The sequence below is a fragment of the Protobothrops mucrosquamatus genome, unplaced genomic scaffold (genome assembly GCF_001527695.2).
Source record: "Protobothrops mucrosquamatus isolate PMUCROS unplaced genomic scaffold, P.Mucros_1.0 scaffold_241, whole genome shotgun sequence".
In the NCBI taxonomy this organism is placed as follows: domain Eukaryota; kingdom Metazoa; phylum Chordata; class Lepidosauria; order Squamata; family Viperidae; genus Protobothrops; species Protobothrops mucrosquamatus.
Genome location: NW_015386317.1, coordinates 36,740 through 55,832, shown reverse-complemented (window position 1 = coordinate 55,832; position 19,093 = coordinate 36,740). Strand labels below are relative to the sequence as shown.

The window sequence follows — 19,093 nt, the reverse complement described above, 5'->3', positions numbered from 1 at the left end:
TAATTTTTTTCAAGCTTGCCTGCTTTACAGCTGTATTGAGACATGAAACAAAAAAAATATTATTAAAAATTGACTTAAGTCTTACAATTTCCTATATGTGGTCATTTTCACTTGCTCTCAGGTTAAAAAATAAAATTTTAGTTGCTACTTACAGAAAAGTCTCGGAGACATCTGCCTATAGTTGCTGAAAAGCAGTGATGCCATAAGAGAATTCATGGTAAGAAACAGAGTCACCAAATAATTTATTTTAAAAATTCCCCAGCAAAATTGGACAAGGGGAAAAAAAAAATCTAGCACTACCCAGATACACCCAAGCTATACGATGTCATCCCTCTGCCCTTTCAAAAGGGTGCACCTCATCAATAAATGCAGTCGTATTAAATGAGCAAGAAAGCATTGCAAAGTGCCTGGGGGGAGGAGTACCTAAAATGAGAGGGGAGGAGTAACTCTAACTTTGGCCCACGTGGGCCAAAATTTCCTCTCAAACTAATTAAACTAGATTCCAAAAAGCAAGAGAAAGGGTAACCTTGTGAACACCTCACATTAGTGTTTCTAAGATAATTAAGCGCAAATAGTAACGAGATCAGAATCACGTCTTTGTTCTGCTGAAAAGTAATGGCTAGCGACAGAGGGTTGCAGGGCACATAAGGGGAATAGATGGATGTAACCTGAAACATTTCCCCACTTTGTATAATTGCATAAATGTTGAATGATCTTTGTGCTTTTGTTTCGTTTCATGGGGTGGGGGGTGAGGGAGAAAGTAGAAAATTCTGTCCCTCTGACTGAATAAATTAAATCCAAAAGAAGGCCTAGCTGAAGAAAAGGAGGAAAGCAGGAGAAAGAGAAGAAAAACTTGTGTTTTCTGCTCATTATTGCAAAAGAATGAACAGACCCTACTCAGAAAAGGCATTCAATCCTGCCCATTAGCTGTTTTCTGTGAGTTCTGCTGAGATAAAAGGAAGCAAGCAATAAGGGAGCATTTTCAAGCCAGCAGAGAATACCACAGCCACTATCCTCATTACAAGTACGAGCGTTCTCATGATAAGCTTGGCCTGGAAACACTCAGGCATTATTTAAGAGACTGAGCCTTCAGCTTAGGTAGAATAGCAAACACATCCAGGGGCAATCCTTTTGTGGAAGGCTGCACTGTAAATGGTAACATCAACATAGCTAATGCCCAGTATGCTCCAGAATTGCATTGCAAAATAGGGCCCAGACTATTTCTGCCTGTTATGTACACTTAACATGGACAACAAAAATTGAGTAATTATTTAAAGAATGGACATCTCATACAATTAATTATGTAAAACATTAAACAATGGGATGCCACATTAATCCATATGGCTACCTCATCTCCAGATCAGGGGTAGCACATCTCTTGAATCCTAATTATCTGAGAACATGAAGAGGCAGAGCGACAATAAAGCTTGAGTGCTTCCTTGAGGGACCGGATTGGTAACAAACTACAGGACAAGAGAGGTCTTCAGTATAATTATTTAATGGCCTCCAGCTAGCTTAAAAGTCTTGAAACATTCTTCAACAGAGAAAAAGGTCAGCCATTTTAAAACCAACAAATATTGCTGAAATGTGTCCTGCTATATACTGATTATACCTGTCATTTTTTAAAAAAATGTACATAAAATGTTATTAAAACCTTCCCCCAAACTTTTTAATAAACATTAAAACCTGAGGGTAAAGGTTGGTTCTCCGAGCTTGTGGGTTGGTTTCCAAATGTTTCGTTACCAGGCCAGGTAACATCTCCAGTGACATTTAGGGTGTATGTATCAGTGCTCTTCTGTTTATAGAGGCTTCAGGTGTGGATGTGTCAAGTGAAGGTCTTGTGATGGGTCAGGTGTGAGTCATCACAGGCTTGTGATGGGGAGGTTACATCAGGTCAGGTGAACTGAGGGGGAGGGGGGCTTGCGTGGGTTGGTTGAGGGTCAGTGCTAATTCTGGTTGGCCATGCGGTTAATTTGAATTCTGAGGGGTTTGTAGGCTGGTTGTAGGTCAATGTGTCTGTTGAGGGAATTGCTTGTGGAGCGCCAGGCTTCAATGAACACGAGCATGGCGGTGGTAGTGTGGTCGATGATTTTAGTGTTGCTCCAATCAAATTGGTGGTGTTTGTGGAACCTGGTTTTTAATTGATGTGATGTTTGGCCCACGTTATAGTTGACTTTATAGATTACATTGTTTCTTTCATCCTTCTGTGTCTTCGTCTTTGGTTCTGGATAAATCCTGGTGTTGTGTGGCTATGGGTTTGTGGGCTATTGCTATTCCTAGGGGTTGGAGAATTCTGGCTGTCATTTCCAACATCCCATGTGTGTATGGTAAGGCTAGTTTTTGCATGGCGGTTGGGTGTGTGGTGTGGTTTGGGTTCTGGGTATCAGAATTTGAAGTTTTTTGGATAGCAGAGAAAGATATCAAGTAGCCATTTTTCTTCTGCTTTTCTTATTGTTGTGGTGCTGTGTCCTGGCCCTTCGGAAGAGATCTGGACACAGTGGGGTGGTTGCTTGCGAAGCTGAGGATCTGGTCCGTTTGCATAGGTTTGCAGTAGATGCAGGTTATTTAAAAGCTTATAGATCTGTCGATAATGATGTTATCCATTCAATCCATTCACTGATTCTTGGCAATTCTATGGGCCAGGTCTCTTCACCTCATCCAATCCTATGCTGCTTCCTTGAGTTGTTTTATGTTCTGGCTAGTGTCGGCCTTGATGGTATCCAGCCGATGCTTTTTGGTGGTCTGATTTCCTTTTACCTCTAATTCTTCCAAATATAGCTAGTTGTCACAACGTTGACAACTACTTTCTCCAGTGAATTTCCTCATGACATGGCCAAAATAAGTGAAACACGGTTTCGTGATTTTGCCTTCCACGTACATGTCTGGTGTTATCCGTTCCAAACTCATATGCACCGTGCTGTTTCTTTTAAACAGGAGCACTTTATACCTAAGCTGTGAGAAATTAAGGGGAAAAATACCGTTAACAGTTTCCCTCCAACTATTCACATGAATTTCAATCGCCCACTTTTTGACAACAGAGAACATGGTACCAACTCAATATGGCTGGATGCCCTACAACACTACTTAGCTACCCCTTCCTAACTGTATACAAATGCAAAGTGAGACTGCAGTCCTGGAATATAAAACCAAGGCAAGTGCTACTGATAAAATCTTGAAAGCCAGCAGTCTGGGGACAGACTTAGTACTCCAGTTTCCCTTTCATGTAATCTTGCAGACCTCAAAAGCTCATCATCTTCAGTGGGTCCCCAAACCTCAGAATCACAAATTAAGAGCCTACACTGAAGAAATGTTCAGCTGTATTCACTGGCATAATGCTTACATTTTTCTTTGTCTTGAAAAATGCCATGACATTTAAAACACCTACAGATAATGCAACAAAAGCAATGATGGTTCTTGCAAAATATGTGTATCAAACATGGAATTTGCATACAGAACATTTGCTGTGAAAATGTATGCATTCAGGCACATACGCTGGGAAGCAGGCTTCTATACACCCTCACACCCACCCACCAACTTTTTCTAACACTCGATATGAAGCTTGAGAAAATGGCTTTTTGATTTTTCTGAAAAAAAGGAACCATGCCTTCTTTTCCTATCATTTTGTAAAGTAGGGAAGACATGGAACATTCTTAAAACATTCCTTTTAAAAATACAAGAGAATACTTTTCTCTCTAGAACAGTGGTTCTCAACCTTTTTAATGCCGCAACCCCAACCGGTCGTAAGTTGAGGACTAAACCGGTCGTAAGTTGAGGACTAAACCGGTCGTAAGTCGAGGACTACCCAACCGGTCGTAAGTCGAGGACTTTCCCTGCCCGGGAGCGCCGCGCATGCGTGGTTCCACCCCCTGCGCCGGCTGAGGCGTAGCTGGCAAGCGGCAGAGACGGAGCAGGCCGACCACCAGCTGGCCCAGCCCAAGGGAGGTAAGGCACCCGCCGGAAAAGGGGAAAAAAATGGCAGACAGCCTTGCTTGGCGACCCCCGTGAAATGGTCGATCGACCCCAAATGGGGTCGCGACCCATAGGTTGAGAACCGCTGCTCTAGAAAACCCTAGTTAACTTCATTCCTTAGTTAAATCTTTCCTCTTTGGAAGGGTAGAAAAGAAAGCTGTCGTGGCAGAAGGGCGTTCCACACCCTTTTTTCAATTGTTCAGCATGGCTGTAAAAGTTCAGCTGGAAAAAAGACATCAACAAAAGAATCTGAATCGAATAAAATGTGTCTTGGTATATATCGCACCTGGTGATAGCAAACACCATCCTTGCAGTCCTGAACTCAGTAGTTCTGCTTTGGTTTTGACAAAACTATGTTCTCTGACCAGATCATTTAATTCTGACGGTGGTATGAGATGACGCACGTCAGACATTCCCAGTTCAAAATCTGGATCATTATTACTGTCTGCAGCATCTCCGTCTGTTTCATCTAAACTTCATTTCTCCGGGGGGGGGGGGGGGGCTCGGTACTGGCCGATTATTATCATATTGTGCTGGCCTCAGACTGGGGTAGTTGTCTCTCTCTCTGAGTCAAATGGCTGCCTAAATACTTCCTCTGGATATGTATGTGTACTCCCCTTGTATTACACCATGTTTTGCCTGTATATGTGCATGGGGAAGAACAGGACTGGTAGCATGAATTTTGACCTTGATCATTTGACTGAGAGGGAGACCTAAACTGGAGGAAACTTGGTTTTGGAATGTTTTTCTCCACAGACCTTGCCCAGATTTGGCCCATTCCCAGTTTTTTCTGATGCTAGCTTTGACTGCCACTCCTAAAGTGATCCTGTCCTGTTTTGGAGTTATTCAACTGACAGACCAAGCTTTGGAAGACCCTTTACAACAGGGGTGTGAAACTGGCAGCCCGCGGGCTGGATGGGTCACATGCAGGCCATGCCCACCCCAGCTCCGCAAAGGCAAAAAACATCCCAAAACGTCACGTGACACGATCAAGTTTGACACCTGTGCTTTACAACATTTATTTCCTATGTCCCATTAGGATGGAAAGAATTACAAGGTAGGAAAAAGCATGGAGAGCTTCTATGGACAAGTAGTCCTCAACTTATGACCACAATTGAGCCCAAAATTTATGCTGCTAAGTGAGACATTTGTTAAGTGAGTTTTGCCCCATTTTACTACTTTTATTGCCACATTTGTTAAGTGAATCACGGCAGTTAAATTAATTACACAGTTAAGTGAATCTAGTTTCCCCACTGACTTGGTCAGGAGGTCACAAAAGGTGATCACATGACCCCGGGATGATGCAACCGTCATAAATGTGAACCAGTTGCCAAGTGTCTGAATTTTGATCCATGTTACCATGCGGATGCTACCATGGTCCTGTAAAAAATGGTCATAAGTCACTTTTTTCAGTGTCATTACTTCGAAAGGTCAAAGTGAATGGTTGTAAATCGAGGATTACCTGTAATCAAATAACGTGTGTACAAACAGATGCTCTGGGAAACGTGTTCCACTCTGGGTCACATCACCAAGATGGGAAAGGCTTAGAACGGAAGAGTTGACAACATTCCAAGCTGCTGCTTCCAATGACTTCTTCCCTCAGGATGCATTTGGTTTTCTCCATAGCCCCTAGCTGGACTGGATCTATTGTTAAAGCCAATTTTTCTTTTGCCTGCTACTTCCAACGACACCAAATTTGGCTTGGCTCTGGTTTTAGAGTTATCCTGCTCACACACAGATAATTGCAGCCTTCCTTATTGAATTTAATGCCACATTTTCACTGGGTTAGGTAGAATGAAGGACCCTAAGCATAAATGTCTTCCTTTATTTTAATGACTGGTAATGTACAATCATATGACACTATTGCTGTGTTACCATCACGTGCTAACCCATGAACCGGATTATTCAATTGTCTGAATTCTCATAAGACCTCAAAGTAGCCAACCACAATTTAGTGTAGTGAATCTTCAAAACCCAGTCCATGTCAAAAGTGCTACTCACATCCAGGTGTCTGTCCCATTCCCAGCAGGTGTACATGGAATTCTGCTTCCAGGAGAAGTTTCAGAGATGGCTGCTTTTGTTACCATCAAATGCTGACATTTTTCTAAAGGAAAAATACAATTACTGCATTTAAGTTGTAGCTAGCTCGTGAAGTCAATTTAATCATTTGCAAAACAATTGCTACGGAAGACCACTCCATGGATAGCCTCAGCTGATGCTGATTTTCCTTCACTGTTGAATTTTCAGACAGGGATAACATCACATCACAGGCTTGAGTGAATGAGTGCCAACAGAACTGAAAAAGCAGTTAAGATCCAAATGGAGAAATAAGAAGTCTTATGAGCCGTGGTGGCGCAGTGGTTAGAATGTAGTACCGCAGGCCAATTCTGCTGCCTACCGGCTGCCAGCAGTTTAGCAGTTTGAGTCTCACCAGCTCAAGATTGACTCAGCCTTCCAAGGTCAGTAAAATGAGGACCCAGATTGTTGGGGGCAATATGTTGACTCCGTTTAGAGAGGGCTGTAAAGCACTGTGAAGTGGTATATAAGTCTAAGTGCTATTGCTATCTCAAAAAACTAAGGCAGGGTGGACTTAGTACAAATAAGTGAGGACATTTACCAACAGTACCTGAGATCAAGAACTTCACTAAGTCATATGGTCGTAAAGCAGGATGTCACATGGCCACAGACTTACAATAACCATTCCAGCAGTCCAGTTGCTGCTATTAGGTGAATTCTCAGTTAGCAGTGTCCGACTTTCATAACTGCAGCCCTCAAGAGCAGACATGTCAAACACAAGCCCCCCGGGCTGGATGCGGCCCAGGGAGGGCCCAGATTTGGCCCCCCGGGGCTGTCCCAGAAATGGCAAGGGACCGGCCTCCCGCTGCCCCAGCCCTGGAGCACTTGGGCTGGTGATGTGCAGCAAGAGCTGCAGCTCATTTGCCTCAGCCCACCCTGCCCCTCCCAGCTTAACCCCGTCACGCCCGGCCATGCCCCACTTTGCTGGGCTTCTCGTGTGGCTCTGCTTTGCCAGGCCAGAAAGGGTGAGAAGGAAGAGAAAGCAGGAAGGGTTTCTCTCTCTCTCTCTGTCTGTCGGTGTGTGTGTGTGTGTGTATGTGAGGGAGAGAGACAGAGAGCCAGGAGGGGAAGAGGAGGAGGAAGCTGAGGTTTTACAAAAAAGGAGCTTCCACCTTTCTCCCCCTCCTCTTTTTTAACGTGTGTGTGTGTGTGTGTGTGTGTGTGAGAGAGAGAGAGAGAGAGAGAGAGACAGACAGAAGGGAAGCGAAAGTGTGGAGAACGGGGAGAGTAAGCAAACTTACAAAAAGGAGATCTCTCTCTGATACACACACACACACACGGGAAGGTGGTGTGCAAGCAGGCGAGAAAGCAAACTTGCAGATTAGCTTTGTGGTCTATTCTTGCGTCCTCCCCTCCCTAAAATCCAGGCAATAATAGATTGGATTGAATGGGAAGTTTGGATTGAATGGGAAGTTAAGAGGAATTGGTGTGAGTTGAAATTAAAAGGCAGAGTCAACTCCCCCCTCCAATTATTTTGTTGGAGACAAAAATACTTCCCTTCATCTGCTCTTTTATAATTTAATCCAGCCTTACCCAAACTAATATATTTTGGGTGTCATGGACTACAGTTCCCATCATCCTGTGGCTATGCTGGCTAGAAATCCAATTCCTTATTTTCTCTGCAGTATGCACCTAGGAGGCAGTAGTTCTGTGGGATTTAGATTTATTTATTTATTTATTTATATTTAAATTTATATGCCGCCCTTCTCCCCATGGGACTCAGGGCGGCTCACAGCATATTAAAACATTGTACAAAAAATTTTTTTCCCCTGCTAAAAACCAATTAAAATCCAAATATTGGTAGCTGTGGCTCTTTAAAATTGTTTAAAAATTGTCCCTATTTAAAACTCACCTTAGGTCAGGCCCGNTAATTTTTTTCAAGCTTGCCTGCTTTACAGCTGTATTGAGACATGAAACAAAAAAAATATTATTAAAAATTGACTTAAGTCTTACAATTTCCTATATGTGGTCATTTTCACTTGCTCTCAGGTTAAAAAATAAAATTTTAGTTGCTACTTACAGAAAAGTCTCGGAGACATCTGCCTATAGTTGCTGAAAAGCAGTGATACCATAACAGAATTCATGGTAAGAAACAGAGTCACCAAATGATTTATTTTAAAAATTCCCCAGCAAAATTGGAGAAGGGGGAAAAAAAAATCTAGCACTACCCAGATACACCCAAGCTATACGATGTCATCCCTCTGCCCTTTCCAAAGGGTGCACCTGATCAATAAATGCAGTCGTATTAAATGAGCAAGAAAGCATTGCAAAGTGCCTGGAGGGAGGGAGAAGTACCTAAAGTGAGAGGGGAGGAGTAACTCTAACTTTGGCCCGCCTGGGCCAAAATTTCCTCTCAAACTAATTAAACTAGATTCCAAAAAGCAAGAGAAAGGGTAACCTTGCGAACACCTCACATTAATGTTTCTAAGATAATTAAGCGCAAATAGCAACGAGATCAGAATCACGTCTTTGTTCTGCTGAAAAGTAATGGCTAGTGACAGAGGGTTGCAGGGCACATAAGGGGAATAGATGGATGTAACCTGAAACATTTCCCCACTTTGTATAATTGCATAAATGTTGAATGATCTTTGTGCTTTTGTTTCTTTTCATGGGGTGGGTGGTGAGGGAGAAAGTAGAAAATTGTGTCCCTCTGACTGAATAAATTAAATCCAAAAGAAGGCCTAGCTGAAGAAAAGGAGGAAAGCAGGAGAAAGAGAAGAAAAACTTGTGTTTTCTGCTCATTATTGCAAAAGAATGAACAGACCCTACTCAGAAAAGGCATTCAATCCTGCCCATTAGCTGTTTTCTGTGAGTTCTGCTGAGATAAAAGGAAGCAAGCAATAAAGGGAGCATTTTCAAGCCAGCAGAGAATACCACAGCCACTATCCTCATTACAAGTACGAGCGTTCTCATGATAAGCTTGGCCTGGAAACACTCAGGCATTATTTAAGAGACTGAGCCTTCAGCTTAGGTCAGTGGTGGCGAACCTATGGCACAGGTGCCAGAGGCGGCACTCAGAGCCCTCTCTGTGGGCACGCACGCCGTCGCCCCAGTCCTAGGCCTTCAGCTGGGTTTTACAAAACCTTTTCGCTTTAGGCCTCCGCCGCCATGTGCAAAAAAAAAAAGGTTCAATCAATCAGGCAATTTCAACCTTGGGGGGGGGGGGGGGAAAGATCTTGCAAAGTTGGAATTGATTGATTGAACTTTAGTCCCACCCAGTCTGCTGTTACCACCGCAGCCACACCCACCCAATAGGCCACACCCACCCGGCACCTGGCGATGCATACGTGGGTTTTGGGTTGCAGTTTGGGCACTCGGTCTCTGAAAGGTTCGCCATCACTGGCTTAGGTAGAATAGCAAACACATCCAGGGGCAATCCTTTTGTGGAAGGCTGCAGTGTAAATGGTAACATCAACATAGCTAATGCCCAGTATGCTCCAGAATTGCATTGCAAAATAGGGCCCAGACTATTTCTGCCTGTTATGTACACTTAACATGGACGACAAAAATTGAGTAATTATTGAAAGAATGGACATCTCATACAATTATGTAAAACACTAAACAATGGGATGCCACATTAATCCATATGGCTACCTCATCTCCAGATCAGGGGTAGCACATCTCTTGAATCCTAATTATCTGAGAACATGAAGAGGCAGAGCGACAATAAAGCTTGAGTGCTTCCTTGAGGGAACGGATTGGTAACAAACTACAGGACAAGAGAGGTCTTCAGTATAATTATTTAATGGCCTCCAGCTAGCTTAAAAGTCTTGAAACATTCTTCAACAGAGAAAAAGTCAGCCATTTTAAAACCAACAAATATTGCTGAAATGTGTCCTGCTATATACTGATTATACCTGTCATTTTTTAAAAAAATGTACATAAAATGTTATTAAAACCTTCCCCAAAACTTTTTAATAAACATATTAAAACCTGAGGGTAAAGGTTGGTTCTCCGAGCTTGTGGGTTGGTTTCCAAATGTTTTGCTACCAGGCCAGGTAACATCTCCAGTGACATTTAGGGCGTATGTGTCAGCGCTCTTCTGTTTATAGAGGCTTCAGGTGTGGATGTGTCAAGTGAAGGTCTTGTGATGGGTCAGATGTGAGTCATCACAGGCTTGTGATGGGGAGGTTACATCAGGTCAGGTGAACTGAGGGGGAGGGGGGCTTGCGTGGGTTGGTTGAGGGTCAGTGCTAATTCTGGTTGGCCGTGCGGTTAATTTGAATTCTGAGGGGTTTGTAGGCTGGTTGTAGGTCAATGTGTCTGTTGAGGGAATTGCTTGTGGAGCGCCAGGCTTCAATGAACACATGAGCATGGCGGTGGTAGTGTGGTCGATGATTTTAGTGTTGCTCCAATCAAATTGGTGGTGTTTGTGGAACCTGGTTTTTAATTGATGTGATGTTTGGCCCACGTTATAGTTGACTTTATAGATTACATTGTTTCTTTCATCCTTCTGTGTCTTGTCTTTGGTTCTGGATAAATCCCGGTGTTGTGTGGCTGTGGGTTTGTGGGCTATTGCTATTCCTGTCATTTCCAACATCCCATGTGTGTATGGTAAGGCTAGTTTTTGCGTGGCGGTTGGGTGTGTGGTGTGGTTGGGATTCTGGGTATCAGAATTTGAAGTTTTTTGGATAGCAGAGAAAGATATCAAGTAGCCATTTTTCTTCTGCTTTTCTTATTGTTGTGATGCTGTGTCCTGGCCCTTCGGAAGAGATCTGGACATAGTGGGGTGGTTGCTTGCGAAGCTGAGGATCTGGTCCGTTTGCATAGATTTGCAGTAGACGCAGGTTATTTAAAAGCTTATAGATCTGTCGATAATGATGTTATCCATTCAATCCATTCACTGATTCTTGGCAATTCTATGGGCCAGGTCTCTTCACCTCATCCAATCCTATGCTGCTTCCTTGAGTTGTTTTATGTTCTGGCTAGTGTCGGCCTTGATGGTATCCAGCCGATGCTTTTTGGTGGTCTGATTTCCTTTTACCTCTAATTCTTCCAAATATAGCTAGTTGTTACAACGTTGACAACTACTTTCTCCAGTGAATTTCCTCATGACATGGCCAAAATAAGTGAAACACGGTTTCGTGATTTTGCCTTCCACGTACACGTCTGGTGTTATCCGTTCCAAACTCATATTCACCGTGCTGTTTCTTTAAACAGGAGCACTTTATACCTAAGCTGTGAGAAATTAAGGAGAAAAATACCGTTAACAGTTTCCCTCCAACTATTCACATGAATTTCAATCGCCCACTTTTTGACAACAGAGAACATGGTACCAACTCAATGTGGCTGGATGCCCTACAACACTACCTAGCTACCCCTTCCTAACTGTATACAAATGCAAAGTGAGACTGCAGTCCTGGAATATAAAACCAGGGCAAGTGCTACTGATAAAATCTTGAAAGCCAGCAGTCTGGGGACAGACTTAGTACTCCAGTTTCCCTTTCATGTAATCTTGCAGACCTCAAAAGCTCATCATCTTCAGTGGGTCCCCAAACCTCAGAATCACAAATTAAGAGCCTACACCGAAGAAATGTTCAGCTGTATTCACTGGCATAATGCTTACATTTTTCTTTGTCTTGAAAAATGCCATGACATTTAAAACACCTACAGATAATGCAACAAAAGCAATGATGGTTCTTGCAAAATATGTGTATCAAACATGGAATTTGCATACGGAACATTTGCTGTGAAAATGTATGCATTTAGGCACATACGCTGGGAAACAGGCTTCTATACACCCTCACACCCACCCACCCACTTTTTCTAACACTCGATATGAAGCTTGAGGAAATGGCTTTTTGATTTTTCTGAAAAAAAGGAACCATGTCTTCTTTTCCTATCATTTTGTAAAGTAGGGAAGACATGGAACATTCTTAAAACATTCCTTTTAAAAATACAAGAGAATACTTTTCTCTCTAGAACAGTGGTTCTCAACCTTTTTAATGCCGCGACCCCAACCGGTCGTAAGTTGAGGACTAAACCGGTCGTAAGTTGAGGACTAAACCGGTCGTAAGTCGAGGACTACCCAACCGGTCGTAAGTCGAGGACTTTCCCTGCCCGGGAGCCCCGCGCATGCGTGGTTCCACCCCCTGCGCCGGCCGAGGCGTAGCTGGCAAGCGGCAGAGACGGAGCAGGCCGACCACCAGCTGGCCCAGCCCAAGGGAGGTAAGGCACCTGCCGGAAAAGGGAAAAAAAATGGCGGACAGCCTTGCTTGGCGACCCCCGTGAAATGGTCGATCGACCCCAAATGGGGTCGTGACCCATAGGTTGAGAACCGCTGCTCTAGAAAACCCTAGTTAACTTCATTCCTTAGTTAAATCTTTCCTCTTTGGAAGGGTAGAAAAGAAAGCTGTCGTGGCAGAAGGGCGTTCCACACCCTTTTTTCAATTGTTCAGCATGGCTGTAAAAGTTCAGCTGGAAAAAAGACATCAACAAAAGAATCTGAATCGAATAAAATGTGTCTTGGTATATATCGCACCTGGTGATAGCAAACACCATCGTTGCAGTCCTGAACTCAATAGTTCTGCTTTGGTTTTGACAAAACTATGTTCTCTGACCAGATCATTTAATTCTGATGGTGGTATGAGATGACGCACGTCAGACATACCCAGTTCAAAATCTGGATCATTATCACTGTCTGCAGCATCTCCGTCTGTTTCATCTAAGCTTCATTTCTCGGGGGTGGGGTGGGGGGCGCTCGGTACTGGCAGATTGTTATCATGTTGCACTGGCCTCAGACTGGGGTAGTTGTCTCTCTCTTTGAGTCAAATGGCTACCTAAATACTTCCTCTGGATTATGTATGTGTACTCCCCTTGTATTACACCATGTTTTGCCTGTATACGTGCATGGGGAAGAACAGGACTGGCAGCATGAATTTTGACCTTGATCATTTAATTGAGAGGGAGACCTAAACTGGAGGAAACTTGGTTTTGGAATGTTTTTCTCCACAGACCTTGTCCAGATTTGGCCCATTCCCAGTTTTTTCTGATGCTAGCTTTGACTGCCACTTCTAAAGTGATCCTGTCCTGTTTTGGAGTTATTCAACTGACAGACCAAGCTTTGAAAGACCCTTTACAACAGGGGTGTGAAACTGGCAGCCTGCGGGCTGGATGGGTCAGATGCAGGCCATGCCCATCCCAGCTCCGCAAAGGCAAAAAACATCCCAATACGTCACGTGACATGATCAAGTTTGACACCTGTTATTTACAACATTTATTTCCTATGTCCCATTAGGATGGAAAGAATTACAAGGTAGGAAAAAGCATGGAGAGCTTCTATGGACAAGTAGTCCTCAACTTACGACCACAATTGAGCCCAAAATTTATGCTGCTAAGTGAGACATTTGTTAAGTGAGTTTTGCCCCATTTTACTACTTTTATTGCCACATTTGTTAAGTGAATCACGGCAGTTAAATTAATTACACAGTTAAGTGAATCTAGTTTCCCCACTGACTTGGTCAGGAGGTCACAAAATGTGAACCAGTTGCCAAGTGTCTGAATTTTGATCCACGTTACCACGCGGATGCTACCATGGTCCTGTAAAAAATGGTCATAAGTCACTTTTTTCAGTGTCATTACTTCGAAAGGTCAAAGTGAATGGTTGTAAATCGAGAATTACCTGTAATCAAATAACGTGTGCACAAACAGATGCTCTGGGAAACATGTGTTCCACTCTGGGTCACATGACCAAGATGGGAAAGGCTTAGAACGGAAGAGTTGACAACATTCCAAGCTGCTGCTTCCAATGACTTCTTCCCTCAGGATGCATTTGGTTTTCTCCATAGCCCCTAGCTGGACTGGATCTATTGTTAAAGCCAATTTTTCTTTTGCCTGCTACTTCCACCGACACCAAATTTGGCTTGGCTCTGGTTTTAGAGTTATCCTGCTCACACACAGATAATTGCAGCCTTCCTTATTGAATTTAATGCCACATTTTCACTGGGTTAGGTAGAGCGAAGGACCCTAAGCATAAATGTCTTCCTTTATTGTAATGACTGGTAATGTACAATCATATGACACTATTGCTGTGTTACCATCACGTGCTAACCCATGAACCGGATTATTCAATTGTCTGAATTCTCGTAAGACCTCAAAGTAGCCAACCACAATTTAGTGTAGTGAATCTTCGAAACCCAGTCCATGTCAAAAGTGCTACTCACATCCAGGTGTCTGTCCCATTCCCAGCAGGTGTACATGGAATTCTGCTTCCAGGAGAAGTTTCAGAGATGGCTGTTTTTGTTACCATTAAATGCTGACATTTTTCTAAAGGAAAAATACAATTACTGCATTTAAGTTGTAGCTAGCTCGTGAAGTCAATTTAATCATTTGCAAAACAATTGCTACAGAAGACCACTCCATGGATAGCCTCAGCTGATGCTGATTTTCCTTCACTGTTGAATTTTCAGACAGGGATAACATCACATCACAGGCTTGAGTGAAAGAGTGCCAACAGAACTGAAAAAGCAGTTAAGATCCAAATGGAGAAATAAGAACTCTTATGAGCCGTGGTGGCGCAGTGGTTAGAATGCAGTACCGCAGGCCAATTCTGCTGCCTACCGGCTGCCAGCAGTTTAGCAGTTTGAGTCTCACCGGCTCAAGATTGACTCAGCCTTCCAAGGTCAGTAAAATGAGGACCCAGATTGTTGGGGGCAATATGTTGACTCCGTAAACCGTTTAGAGAGGGCTGTAAAGCACTGTGAAGTGGTATATAAGTCTAAGTGCTATTGCTATCTCAAAAAACTAAGGCAGGTACAAATAAGTGAGGACATTTACCAACAGTACCTGAGATCAAGAACTTCACTAAGTCATATGGTCGTAAAGCAGGATGTCACATGGCCACAGACTTACAATAACCATTCCAGCAGTCCAGTTGCTGCTATTAGGTGAATTCTCAGTTAACAGTGTCGTACTTTCATAACTGCAGCCCTCAAGAGCAGACATGTCAAACACAAGGCCCCCGGGCTGGATGCGGCCCAGGGAGGGCCCAGATTTGGCCCCCCGGGGCTGTCCCAGAAATGGCAAGGGACCGGCTTCCTGCTGCCCCAGCCCTGGAGCACTTGGGCTGGTGATGTGCAGCAAGAGCTGCAGCTCATTTGCCTCAGCCCACCCTGCCCCTCTCAGCTTAACCCCGTCACGCCCGGCCATGCCCCACTTTGCTGGGCTTCTCGTGTGGCTCTGCTTTGCCAGGCCAGAAAGGGTGAGAAGGAAGAGAAAGCAGGAAGGGTTTCTCTCTCTCTCTCTCTCTGTGTGTGTGTGTGTGTGTGTGTGTGTGTGTGTATGTGAGGGAGAGAGACAGAGAGCCAGGAGGGGAAGAGGAAGCTGAGGTTTTACAAAAAAGGGAGAGCTTCCACCTTTCTCCCCCTCCTTCTCTTTTTTAACCTGTGTGAGTGAGTGAGTGAGTGAGTGAGTGAGTGAGTGAGTGAGAGAGAGAGAGAGAGAGAGAGAGAGAGAGAGAGAGAAGGGAAGTGAAAGTGTGGAGAACGGGGAGAGTAAGCAAACTTACAAAAAGGAGATCTCTCTCTCATACACACACACACACACACACGGGAAGGTGGTGTGCAAGCAGGCGAGAAAGCAAACTTGCAGATTAGCTTTGTGGTCTATTCTTGCATCCTCCCCTCCCTAAAATCCAGGCAATAATAGATTGGATTGAATGGGAAGTTAAGAGGAATTGGTGTGAGTTGAAATTAAAAGGCAGTCAACTCCCCCCCAATTATTTTGTCGGAGACAAAAATACTTCCCTTCATCTGCTCTTTTATAATTTAATCCAGCCTTACCCAAACTAATATATTTTGGGTGTCATGGACTACATACAGTTCCCATCATCCTGTGGCTATGCTGGCTAGAAATGCAATGCCTTATTTTCTCTGCAGTATGCGCCTAGGAGGCAGTAGTTCTGTGGGATTTAGATGTATTTAAACATTTGTTTCTTCTGTCTAATTTATTAAATCAATATCTAATTTGAAATTAAGTTTCTGAGAAATCCAGGGTGGTTTACAAGAAAACCCTCAAAGACAGCTATTGTAAAGCATCACTAGCAATGCTTAAAACAATATTAAAAGTGTGTATTTTAAGAAAGAAAAATATTAGTAATTTACTTAGTGCTGTTTGATCATAAAATGTGTTGTTGTTTTACATATGCCTGGTTGAACAGTGTGTTTGGAGTTGCCTCTAAAGGGGTGAGGGTTGCACTGTTCATATTTTCCTTGGGATAAAGTTCTATAATGGGGGTGCTGTCTCTGAGAAGGCTCTGCTTGTGGCCACTGTTCTATAAACCAAACCAGGAGGATATTTGGTCTAAATGGATTGTAAACATAGATGATTAGGGGGCTGGAGGCTAAAACATATGACAAATTTTGTAGGAATTGGGTATGTCTAGCTTAGTGAAAAGGACTAGGAGTGGTGACATGATAGCAGTGTTCCAATATTTGATGGGCTGCCACAGAGAAAAGGAATCAACCTATTTTCCAAAGCATCAGAAGGCAAATAATAGATGGAAACTAATAAAGAAGAAAACCAGCCTAGAACTAAGGACTTGTTAAAACAACTAACCAGTGAAAAGGCCTGCCTTCAGAAGTTCTGGATGCTCCATCACTGGAGGCTTTTAAGTAGAGATTGGATATTCCATTGTCTGGAATGGTATATGTCCCCTGCTTGAGCAGGAGCTTGGACTAAGGACCTCTCTTCCAACTCTTATTCTTTGAGAGAAGTGCTGCCAACCTCTCCCCCTCCCCTCATCCCTTCCTGGGCACAGAGAGAAGGAGGGAGGGAAGGGAAACAGGAAGAAAGTAAGGGAAGGAAGGAGATGGGAATGAAAAGGAGAGAGGCAGGGAAGGGAGGAAGGAAAGAAAGAAGGAAAGAAAGAGAAGGAAGGAAAGGAAGAAAGAAAGGAGAGAAGGGAGGGAGGAGATTGGAATAAGAGGGAGGGAGGATCTGAGGGAAGTCCTGCCTTAGCACTTGGCCACCAGCAGCCCTGCTACCTTTTTGCCATCCCCTGGTGGTCTCCCATCCAATTTCTGAGGATGCTTTGGTTACAAAGCCAGGTTTTCTCGCATGGAGAGGGAGTGGGCCTCCCTCTGACCCACGCACTTTGTCCTCCTGCACCCACCATGAGCAACCTGGCCAAGGAGAGTGAGCACAGCAGCAGCAGCATTGAGAAGGAGGTAAGTGCAGCTGGGCACCCCCTTGGGGAAGTGCAGCTAGGCTAGGCAGGGCTGTGGGTTACTGGTGCCGTGGGAGCTCAAGGGCCGGGCTGGGTGCTTGACCTCTGGTGCCCAGGGCTCTGGGCAGTCCATGCCACTGTCCAGGGGCCCCATGCACAGCCTGAGGCTCAGGCTCCTCCAGTGGACCATGCTCTGGTGCTTGCCCCAGTCCTATCCAGGCCCGCACAGGTGCTCCTGATGTGTGTGACATCGAGCTGGCCACGCCCACCCAGTAGGCCACACCCGTGCCAGCCACACCCCACCCAGTAGGCCACGCCCGTGCCAGCCACACCCACTCGGCCCCCCCAATGGCAACCAAGATGCAGCCCTCAATGAAATTGAGTTTGACACCCCTGCTCAAGAGCATTCAAGAACACACATACCTTGGAATGTGGATCAGAACAGATGCATTACTAACACCCTCTTCTCCAAAAGGGGATTTTCTTGGGATTAGAGCTTACAATGAAGATATGTGACATCTGCATCCCTGCCTGGGTTGACTCCTATGGCAAATAAAAGCAACTTTACAACCTGAGGATTGACATATTAGATATATTATCAGAGAAAGCTTTATATTTACATTTACTTTTAAATTTTCCAGGACTGAGCTTCAGATCCACAATTCCACAAAAAGAATAACTTTCTCTTTTCAGACAGGGATAACTCTGTATCATCAATAGCTCAGTTCTTTATAACTTTGATGAAAGTTACTAAACCAACCCAAATCTGTCTTTTGAGCAGCAAACAAATCCTTATACTGATCCCTAGGGAAATTTTAAACATACCTTATGCATGCAAGGTGACGGTGAATTATGTCTTCCAAGTCTTACAGAGACTTGAGATGTTTCCATGCTGTATTGTGTGCTATAATGTTAGGAAATAAATTATATATTATTCATACTTGTGAATAGATACCCAAGACATGCTGGGGAACACAGGCCCTCTCAACGAGGCTTTTCCAAATTAACACCTTTCAGGTACATAAAAATTATGGAATTGCAGTCTTATCACACAAGGAGGTGGGAATGAGTTGGACCAAAGAATCCACATATCAATGTACCAAAGTGTACAAATTATCAAACTATTCCTAAAATGAACAAAAGCCGGTCACCTATTGTTCTGCGTAATCCTCTCCCTTTTTCCTTAATCTTTGCGGAATGATAGCTTTCCCAAAATACTGGTCTCAATTAAAGGAAGGTCCATAGTTACAGAATAAAAAAGATAAATCAGTTGATTTTCCAAATTACAGAAACAATTAAGTTTGCGTTTTACTAATAGAAAAGTCTGCCCTCCATTTCGCTTTTGGAGACCAGTGGGCTACTAGATCGGGCCTCCACGAACCAGGGCGACCACAAAGCAGCAGCAGGAAAGAGCATTTCATCACCTTTGGGCTACTGCCGTCTAATGATCGTCGGGATCTTTGCAGTCTAGATCTGCTACCCTGACCGCATCATGCACCACCAGAAAACGCCCGCGTGCCCAACTTTTTCCAGCTACTAGAAACGAAACCTTAAAATAAAAAAGCGGCAGACGGACCAACTCAACCAATTCATCCCCTCTGCGTTCCTTCCCCATCGCCCATCCTTACGGGACAAGAACCTCGGGCCCCGCGCCCTCTTAGAAACAGACTCCGCGAAGGATTACGCTGGATCCCGCAAGAGGCCAACAACTTACCCGCATTGCGAAGCGCCGCAAAAGCAGTAGAAATCAAGTTACGCATGCGCAAAACGGATCTCTATTTCCTCCAAGTGGGATGGAAGTCTCGCTTTCTCTCGCGCGACTCCAAAAACTCCCGGCATGTGCCCTAGCTCAGTGTTTCTCAACCTTGACAATTTTAAGGCATG

General features: G+C 44.0%; 1 long non-coding RNA gene and 1 other non-coding gene across 3 annotated transcripts; both read right to left on the bottom strand.

The window, feature by feature from the left end:
- Positions 1-2,195: 2,195 nt before the first annotated feature.
- LOC107300741 lies at positions 2,196-18,953 on the bottom strand. Of its 2 annotated transcripts, none has more exons than XR_001549240.1 (5): positions 18,924-18,953; positions 18,035-18,113; positions 17,633-17,752; positions 5,971-6,073; positions 2,196-2,952 (listed from the first exon to the last, which is right to left on the bottom strand). It is a non-coding gene; the product is annotated as an uncharacterized LOC107300741 (long non-coding RNA). The 2 variants fall into 2 exon arrangements; XR_001549241.1 differs by lacking the exons at positions 2,196-2,952; positions 5,971-6,073 and adding exons at positions 11,154-11,223; positions 14,208-14,310.
- LOC114923710 lies at positions 17,853-17,934 on the bottom strand. The gene has a single exon (XR_003810692.1). It is a non-coding gene; the product is annotated as a small nucleolar RNA R38 (small nucleolar RNA).
- Positions 18,954-19,093: the final 140 nt, after the last annotated feature.